General features: G+C 36.4%; 1 long non-coding RNA gene across 1 annotated transcript; it reads right to left on the reverse strand.

Annotated features, from left to right (window-relative positions):
- Positions 1-5,014: 5,014 nt before the first annotated feature.
- LOC149654937 (uncharacterized) lies at positions 5,015-5,763 on the reverse strand. The gene is made up of 4 exons (XR_016370297.1): positions 5,608-5,763; positions 5,384-5,522; positions 5,250-5,317; positions 5,015-5,178 (listed from the first exon to the last, which is right to left on the reverse strand). It is a non-coding gene; the product is annotated as an uncharacterized LOC149654937 (long non-coding RNA).
- Between the last annotated feature and the right edge of the window lie 3,595 nt (positions 5,764-9,358).

A 9,358-nucleotide genomic window follows, 5' to 3' on the forward strand; every position in this document is an offset into this window, starting at 1 on the left:
AGGCGTTGAGGAGTTTGACCGCGTCCTTATCTTTCCCGTCAACGACTCGCTTCAGCCGCTTGTGGCTGCACTCCCAAAGCTTGTCGGCTTGGGAGTCCTTTATATCTTTAAATTTGTAGACACTTATGTCTACAAAATAGTCCCCTTTTCGCGGGGGGACTTTTGTCTCGAAGTATTGACCGTCGCTCCTCAGCCGGTAAGACCCTTCAATTCCGTGAATGCCAACGACGTGTTTTTGTAGTACGTCTTGGACGAACGTCTCGTCGTCCGAGTCGATTAACACCTCGACAGGGTCGGGCTTCAAAAATGGATTTATGGTGCGCTTACCGCTGCTGGTTCCGGCTCGATCCCCAGGAGAAGACGGTGGAGAGTCAAACATAGACTGTGATTCTTGGAGATATTTGCTACTCATGGCTGGATTGATTGTGAAAACCCTATGCCCATGCTTGAGCTTTTATACCCAAAATCTCAGGGCCATTTTTTTTAGAATACAGGCCCAGACATGGTTTTTTTATAACACAACCTTATTCTGTTCGTATTAAGAGTTTAAAAAAAATATAATTATGTCTGATACGCTATTTTTTAATTTAACCTAAAATACATTTTTCATTGTGGAGTTGATACTAAAGATTAAAAAGGACATTAATATATCTATCTATATAAAAAATAACCTGTTTAGTTTAATATTAATATACATTTATTTAGATTAAAATCATGTTAAAAAACAATTTCTATCCCTCCCAAAGTAATTAGTTTTAACCTTCACTAATAAATTGTTTTTCTTATATAAAACGATCTTGTGAGAATTATTCAAATTTAATTATTCGAAACACGCCTAAACAAGCTTTTGCATACGAATAATATTTGTCCCCTTAGGCAGCTATCAAAGTAACTTCTTTTTAACCTTCGCTAAAGGGTTTTTTTATATAACACGAACTCGTTTGAATTATTTAAAACACTCCTAGACAACTTTTTTGCATACGAAAAAAACTTAGACCTCGGAGAGATTTTGGTAATTTTATGCCTATTTATCTAATTAACTTTTTGCTCTTTATTGAGTTTTAAGAATCTTGAAAGTATTGGCTAGACACTATTAGATTTGACCTCGCTAATTTTGTATATAAGCCCCGTGTTTCAAACTGAAAGTTATCAGTTGTTTAACTTCTGTTTCTGAAATACCAGTCCCAAGAACTTTAAGATGTCTTTTTCCACCGCTCCTCGTTTGCCCTGCCTGCCTGTGATCAAAATCCATCCGGCAGCGCTTACTCCCCGTCGTGCCACCCCCCAGTCGGCCGGACTGGACTTATATTGTCCAGTGGATACCGTAATCGACCCTCACGGTATCAAAATTGTGTCGACTGGGTTAGGCGTTATGCTGCCCGAGAACAGCTACGGCCGCATTGTTGGCCGTAGCAGCTTAACGGCCCAAGGGCTGTTTGTTGCCGAGGGGACGATAGGTATGTTTATTAGTTATTTTATAATGCGCAAAAGTATAATAATTCTTAACACTAATAGACGCCGACTATCGGGGACCCATAAAAGTCGTCGTCGCAAATGTCGGGGAAACCCCCTACGTTGTCAAGCGGGGCGATCGTTTCGCCCAATTGATCGTTACACCGGTTATATTGCTAAGACCGGTGGAAACGGCGGTAAATATTTTAGAGTTTTTAATTTAGGTTTTAACATGTGACACATTTTTATGTTGTTTCTAGACTTTGACCTCTACGTCACGCGGCAGTGGGGGGTTTGGGTCGACCGGCGTCTAGTAATTTTTTATTGGTGGTGGGTTTTTTTTTATGTAAATATTTTAGTTTTATATATTTTTGTTATTTTGTATTATTTTATTGTATATATTATTTGGGACTTGTTATTAAAAAATCTTTATTAGTATCTTTGTTATTCTTTTCAGACTTATAATAATAGGCTTATTTTTTAGCTCCGCCTTAATTAACCTATCCAATGAAATTTATCTCTTTACTTACACCCCGCCTAATAAGCCAAGTAGAAACCAATCAACAATATCGCTTTCCTTGCTATTATATTACATATATATCACGTACTAGCTATTTAAATATCATTTGCTTTTGTAACCCGCCCAATATGCTATGCCTCATTTTCTTTTTTGTTTACGGGTTAATAGTCAACATTTTGTTAACTCTTTACGAAATCGAGCGGCGAAGCAGAAAACAGCTGGAAAATAAACCCAAACGGCCTTCCGCCGATTGCACTTCCGAGTCAAATAACGATACGGGGTCAATGTGAAAAATGAACTCGTTAAAACATGTTTGTTTATCCTTGCTTATCGTTGATTATTTTGTACTATATATTTTGTATTTATTTATTACGCATATCTGTACATCTTATAAAAAGTAAATATTTGATGTCTTAAAATGTGTGTTTTTATTAACTTTAGGCTTACAGAGAGAAAAGCTGGAGTGGTTAAAGGGTAACACCCAATGTCAGCAAGCCAGGGATGACGTCAAGGTTGACTATAGCTTTTAGTTTTAGTTTAAGTTAAGAAGATGATGTCATGGGGGTTGAAACTAACAGCTCGGGCTAGTCCAGACTTGTCTGAAAAGTTTGGTTTGAGTTTGGTAGATGGGGAGAGGGCGGCCATCTTGGGGTGGCGGCCATCTTGGATCTCTGCGAATCTGTATAGTCCCTACTACTGACGCTCATAGGTTTGAAAAAGGAAGATAACTTTTTACCTCACATTAACCTAAGAAAAGCCTCGGAAAAGGAAAAACTTAGTTTCCGTTTGTCCTGCCAGAAATTTATCATCAAAATGGTACAGAAACTTATTGAAAGAAGCCCTCTTAAATACCGATTGGTCAAGGGTATTTCGTCACTGGATCCCCTCCTCGAAACCAAGATCACAGCTGCACGTTTTAAGATGTGCTTGGATGAAATGTACGAAAGGAAAATCATCTCTGATGATATTGCTGAGAAAGCCAAGAAGCAATTTAACACTTTTAGGAACTTTCTAAAACCACCCTAAAAAGGATTTTGAGTTTTTCTGAAAATGATGATAGGCTAGACACATTCTACTTTAATCTCCTACATGGCAAAGCGAATTACAATCATTTGTTTGACGTAATTAAAATTTTGCTTAATTTCTCTCATGGAAATGCGGAAGTGGAAGGTGGTTTTTCAATAAACAAAGGTATTCTAGTTGAAAATATGAAAGAAGAAACAGTCGTTCGCATGCGCCAAGTGCACGATCATGTTAAATCAGTAAATGACATTCTAAATGTGGAAATAACTCCTTCTTTAATACAAAGTGCTCATTCAGCGAGACGCATGTATGAAATGGCGTTAGAAGACAAGCGAAAGGAGGACAAAGAATGTGAAAAAGTTTCTTTGGAAAAGAAAAGAAAATTTGCCGAATTAAAGTTGTTAAAAGAAAAAAGACCAAGCTGGAAAGGGCACATACTTCTGAGAAAGATTTATTGGATTCTCAAATTAAAGCGATTGAAGATTCTATTTGAAAATAATATAGTTCCTATTTTCCAATGTTAACCAAATTTATATGTGATAAAACAACCGGCTTTGATAATTAAAATTGTGATATTTTTGAGGAATGAAAACCAAATAAAACACTTGAATTGACTACAATATTTTTAATATATTTTTCGTGGTAAACGTATGCTAATGTAGGTATAGTCTGGTAACCCTATTTCAAATTATAACACTCCTTCATTGTAAAAGCACTCTGGAAAACCTGGAAATATCAGGGAAATTGGCTTTGGAAATTTCGTATGAACCCTGTAAACTGATACGAGGGGGTAACGCCACTGAATTGCCTAGAATAAGTCTGAAATCCACGAAGCAAAGTTACTAACAATCTTCACCAGTAACATAAGTTAAAGCATAGAGCGGCTCCGGTGGATTCCTTGCAAGGGGACTTTCCTCCTGAACTTTGCGTTGGGCTTGGCAAAGGCTAGTGGGCGGGATTTATAAATGCACGCATAAATTCCGCCCAAAAATGCCTCTAGCTTCGCCAAGCCAAAACTGAATTTCGTAAGGAAAGTCAACTTGTAGGGGATCCAATAGAGCGGCGCTATGTTTTAAAGTTCAGCAACCTACATGATCTCGTAGTACATTTTCTCCAGTTTTGTCCAGTAGTATCAACTTCCATTTCTGTAGTTTCATTTTCGCACAAGAAGTGTGTGTTTGAAATTTTCTTATTTGCAGACTTCACGTTAAAAATTAGCAAGTTACATTTATGACATTTTACTAAAAAATAAGTTTACTTATATTCTTGGGGTCATTTACTTCTGTGTTTTCGTTATCAGAAATCATTATTTCTGTTTCAGCGAAATTAAAGCATTCATCCCCCAGTAGCACTGCCGACGTAGGGCCTACATGGTCGGCTTTGTGTGTTACCGACGAGTTGGTAAAAAGTCACTAATAAGTCGGGAGAGTAATGGTTTGAAAGTCGAAATGTCCGCCTGGAGGGACGACGGCCCGCCGGTTTTCCTACTGTTTTGAGGCTACTATAAAACGACTGTTGGCCGACTATATCTCGGCGTCATTATGCCTACCTAAAGCCGCGCACAATCCGACGATTGCACGGCTTTTTAGTATAGGAACGGTAAATCGTCAGTAAAGGGCTGGTAGAGTAAGGGTTTGAGAGTCGAAATGTCCACCCGGCGGGACGACGGCCCGCCGGTTTTCCGACTGTTATGAGGCGACTATAAAACGACTGTTGGCCGACAATATGTCGGCGTCATTATGCCTACCAAAAGCCGCGCTCAATCCGACGATTTCGCGGCTTTTTATTATAGGAACGGTAAATCGTCGGGAAAAGGGCTGGTAGAGTAAGGGTTTGAGAGTCGAAATGTCCGCCCGGTGGGACGACGGCCCACTGGTTTACACGACACGAATGAAATACGACTCTCATCCAACACGTTTGAGAGTCGACTTAACCGCCTGTCAGCAAGAGGTCCGACGGTTTTGCGACGATCAAGCCTTAACTCGAGGCTTCATTCGCTTATAGTAAAGGATACTGATACCTAGTATTGAAATTTCTTTATTACATTTTCAATGGAAATATTAGCTGCCTTGCTAATTCGTTTTAACAAAAAGTAAAATTTTTCAGGGCGAGTATAATATTTACATCAATTAAAGTATTTATTATTATTCATTGTTAATATCTTCGATGTGGCCAGTTGCTATCTATTAAATTACAAAAATCTTAATGAAAAATATACACTTACAGATTTTTTTAAGAAAATAGAAAAACATACAATTCTAAAGGGTATTACTTGACACATTTTTCTCTTAAAATGTTTGAAACCGAATAAAAATTCTGTAACTTAAACAAATTGAGATCTATTTTGGAATTCAGTATTAATTTCACAACCAAAAATCTTTAAAATACTTAATATATAAGGTTTTTGAACTCCAAGCGCCCCAAAACACTTGTTTCTTTCATATAAAAACAAAGAAACTGAAGGTATTCGAAAACGTTTAAGTTTTGGTTTCACTTTGTAGGGGTGTGGTTCCCAGCAGATGAGAAGCTAGGTAAAAAGCAAAGGCTTATGCATTAAACTGAATCTAAGAGGTAGATAAATTGATAATTCAATAACAAAATTCAAACCTCACGTGACAAACGAAGACGTTTCTAGTTTATATAGTGTGACAAAGAACCTTAGCGATGAAATTAAAAGTTAGCAAGCCTAGAACTAATCATTTTCAACCACAAAAATCTCGCTTAAACATTCTAAGGACCCAGCCGCGTCAGAGATACTGGAAAGGCTGACTTGCTTTCGCACTAGCAGCGCCCTCTTCGATTATGACGTGCATGGCGTTACCTTAGTTACGCCAATAGAACAGAGGCGTGTCACCGGACCCGAGAAATTACAGTAGGGAAAATTCAAACTAGAAAATTAGATGTGTTTTCTTGCTTTGCAGTTTTTTGTAACGTTATGTTTCCAGTGTTGCCAAAAATATAGTATTATCAACTTCTGCTTGTGGGTCGAAATATAGTATAAGTTAAATATATAACAAAAAAATTTTGGAGGCATATGCGGAATAGTAAAAGTCAAAAAAACCGTCCCACGGAAAAAGAAGGCCCACCAACAACTTCGTTTTTCATTTTACTCTTTTTAAACATGACAATACCGACTAGAGGGAAGGAGTTGGTAATCAATTGGCAAAAAATGTGTTGGAAATTTCTAGACGGTAGGCAAGCCTACTTTAAACCATCTCAGTTCCAACTGTCGGATAAATGTCGGTAACTAAACGGCCTAAGAATAACTTTGCTTTTAAATTTACTCTTCTTAAACGTCACCATACCGACTAGCGCGAGAGAGTCGGTAATCAATTGGCAAAAAACATGTTGGAATTTTCTAGACGTTAGGCAAGCCTACTTTAAACCATTTCAATTCCAACTGTCAGATAGATGTCGGCATTGCCAACTAAAAGAAGTAGTCGGCTTCATGAGTCGGAAAAGTGTCGGAATAAGCATGGTACAGCCGACTGGACCGTAAACCGACTATTCGACCTTTAACCGACTGTTATGCGGAAGGCTTGTGCTACTGGGGTCCTGGACAGGGAATTCATTTGATGAATTGCATGCTTCTAGTTTGCTATATGTTTTTTGAAAACCAGGTATTAGGTTCCGATATTACTATAATTAACGTTTAAAGTCATATAAATATATAAACTTTCGTCCCAGTGTAATTAAATTTAACGTTAAAGTCCGAGTTTTTTGGTTCCGTAAAAACCGAGGGAATCGCGCCATCCCGAAGTACACGCCGTCTCGCGATAACGCGATAGTCACTTTCCGTAAAGTGCTTTCCACACACGAAATGGTAGGGACTTAGCTTTAAATCTGATTTATTTATAGCCTTAAGCCATTTCGAACACACATGTAGTTTGCTTAGTGGGAATCTATATCAGACAAAAATTTGTACCATAGATTTTTATTTTTTAATAAAAAAGTGAAAATATAATATCAAAATAATACTTTTTTATCCTTTGCTGAAAAACTTTTTCAAGAAGAAACAATGCAATATTTACCCATTTTGGGGTAAATAATTAGGTTTTAAAATAATAAAAATTAATGCAAATTTTGATTTCTTAAAAAAAATAATATTTAAATTTTTACATAAACGACCTTTTTCCAATATTTTATACTTTATTCAAAATAAAAACCATTTTTCCATTTAATAATCTTTGTGAATTATTAATATTAATATTGATATAAATATTACAAATTTACGTTAGGCCTAATACAATATCGTTTTCAAAAATCCAGAAATTGCAACTTGAATTTCCCGCATTTTAGTTTTATTTATTTAATAACTCCTTTGCTAGTCGCTAGGGAAACGCCACCAGTCATTCACCCTATCACACATGCGAAGGAGAAGAAGCGAAAAATCCATCACAAAAACGTTCAAGGACCGCTTTCCCCAATAGGTTGTCTAGGCCTTAATAGTGTTATAATGTCTATGGTTGAGATAGTAAGGATATATTTCGTACCAACAATCGAAGGCATCCTTTTATTGGCTTAAAGCTAGCATGTTTGGACCCTTCCATCACTCTTCATCGAAATTTGAACTAATTTCTTTATATTTGGATAGTTTTAGTACCAAGAATCGAAGGCATTAATTTTTTGATTTAACCTACCATTTTTGGACCCTTACATCACTAGCCATCCAAATTTGGATTACTTTGTTCAAATTTGGACAGGGATTGGACTAATGTTCTAACAGTGAAGGAAGTTGACGTCTTCAAAATTGGAGATGCACTATCTGAGGAGAAAAAGGGCAATGAAAATGTCGATACGATTGTAAATTGGGAAACACTTTGCGACTATCACCATCGTCCGTTGAACCATCGTTATTTTTATTGATACCACTACCACCAATATTGCTAACATTTTCTTTCATTCTCAAACGATACTCCGACAAAGAAACTTTAATTTTAGGCGCTGTCGAGACACTGCACTGTAAAAAATAAGCGTGCTTTTGGCATTCAAAGCTGATAGTGACCGTTCAATTTTGAACAAGCCTCTATTGACGCGTTCACATTTAACCAGAGACATTCAATTTTTAACAAGGGGTGTTTTAGGCGTTCAAAACCAGTCATGAGCATTTATTTTTGATCAAACTACCGTCATGTCGATCAAAACTTAACTCAACCATTCATTTTTGAACAACTTATACATAACCATTCAAAAATGAATCTTTATCCCATTCAATTTCAATTTTGAATAACCGCCTTGGGCTAATGAAGCGTTCGGATACGATCGTTTTGGCGTTCAAATAGGATTGTATTTGTATTATTATTAAAACAAGAGCGTTTTAGGTATTCAAATAAAATTTTTTGACTTTCAAACGAGTGCATTATGGGCGTTCAAACGAATGCGATATGGGCATTCAATCGAGTGCGATATGGGCGTTGAAACGAGTGTGATATGGGCGTTCAAACGAGAACGAAATTGTTCAATCGCAAAACGTGTGCCAAACAAAATTAATTCTGCCCTAAAATTACTTGATTCTGCTGCTGTAAATTTTTACTACAAACAAAGCTTTCATTAAAAATACAATAACTTCTCAACAATTTACTATAATTTGATTATTTACCTTGAATTAAATATATATTTGCCTGTATAAACATCATTATAAAATAATATCAAAGGAAATGTTACGGATTATTGCGTATTTCACCTTTCCCTTAAATTTACATAGGCCTTCAAATAGTTTGATAATATAACTTATTGCTACAACGTTATAATCGGAAAGAACTTGATAATGAACGCTTTCCTTAAGCGCAGACTTTCTTCATATAACTGAATTATTATTTAACACAAAGATTATAGTTTATGTGTTTCAAATTCACCCGCCCTCAGAAGATGTACAAGCTTCGAACACATTAGATTTCTTCCTTATCAGTGTGTTTACTATATTTAATATCGTATGCCCTATTATAAGGCATTCAGCGATGAAATTTGAAATCAAATTTCTCCAGGCTATTCAAAATTCAACGTCAAATTTCAATGCTTCATCAAACGCTTGTCCACCATGTATTATTAAATGGTGAACTGCTTAATTTTAAACGTAAGCAATTGAATATGAACGCTTGATCAAACTCTCCGATGTTGCTCAATAATGAATGCATAAAGATACAATATTAAACGTTTAATTTTCCAATTTAATTTGAGCGATTTCGTGCTTAAATTTACAAGATATACTAACCTCTTAGCACCGTTCAAATATGAATGCACGAGCGTTTAATTTTGAACAATAGTGTTCTGTTTAAATTTGAACGCAAAGAAGTTATTCAAATTTGAACGCAAAGAATTTATTCAAATTTGAATGGTTAAGCGTACCACCACAGTGTCGGGGCT

The sequence above is a fragment of the Phalangium opilio genome, unplaced genomic scaffold (genome assembly GCF_054372755.1).
Source record: "Phalangium opilio isolate 3A_F unplaced genomic scaffold, DU_Popi_V2 ptg000078l_1, whole genome shotgun sequence".
Classification (NCBI taxonomy): Eukaryota; Metazoa; Arthropoda; class Arachnida; order Opiliones; family Phalangiidae; genus Phalangium; species Phalangium opilio.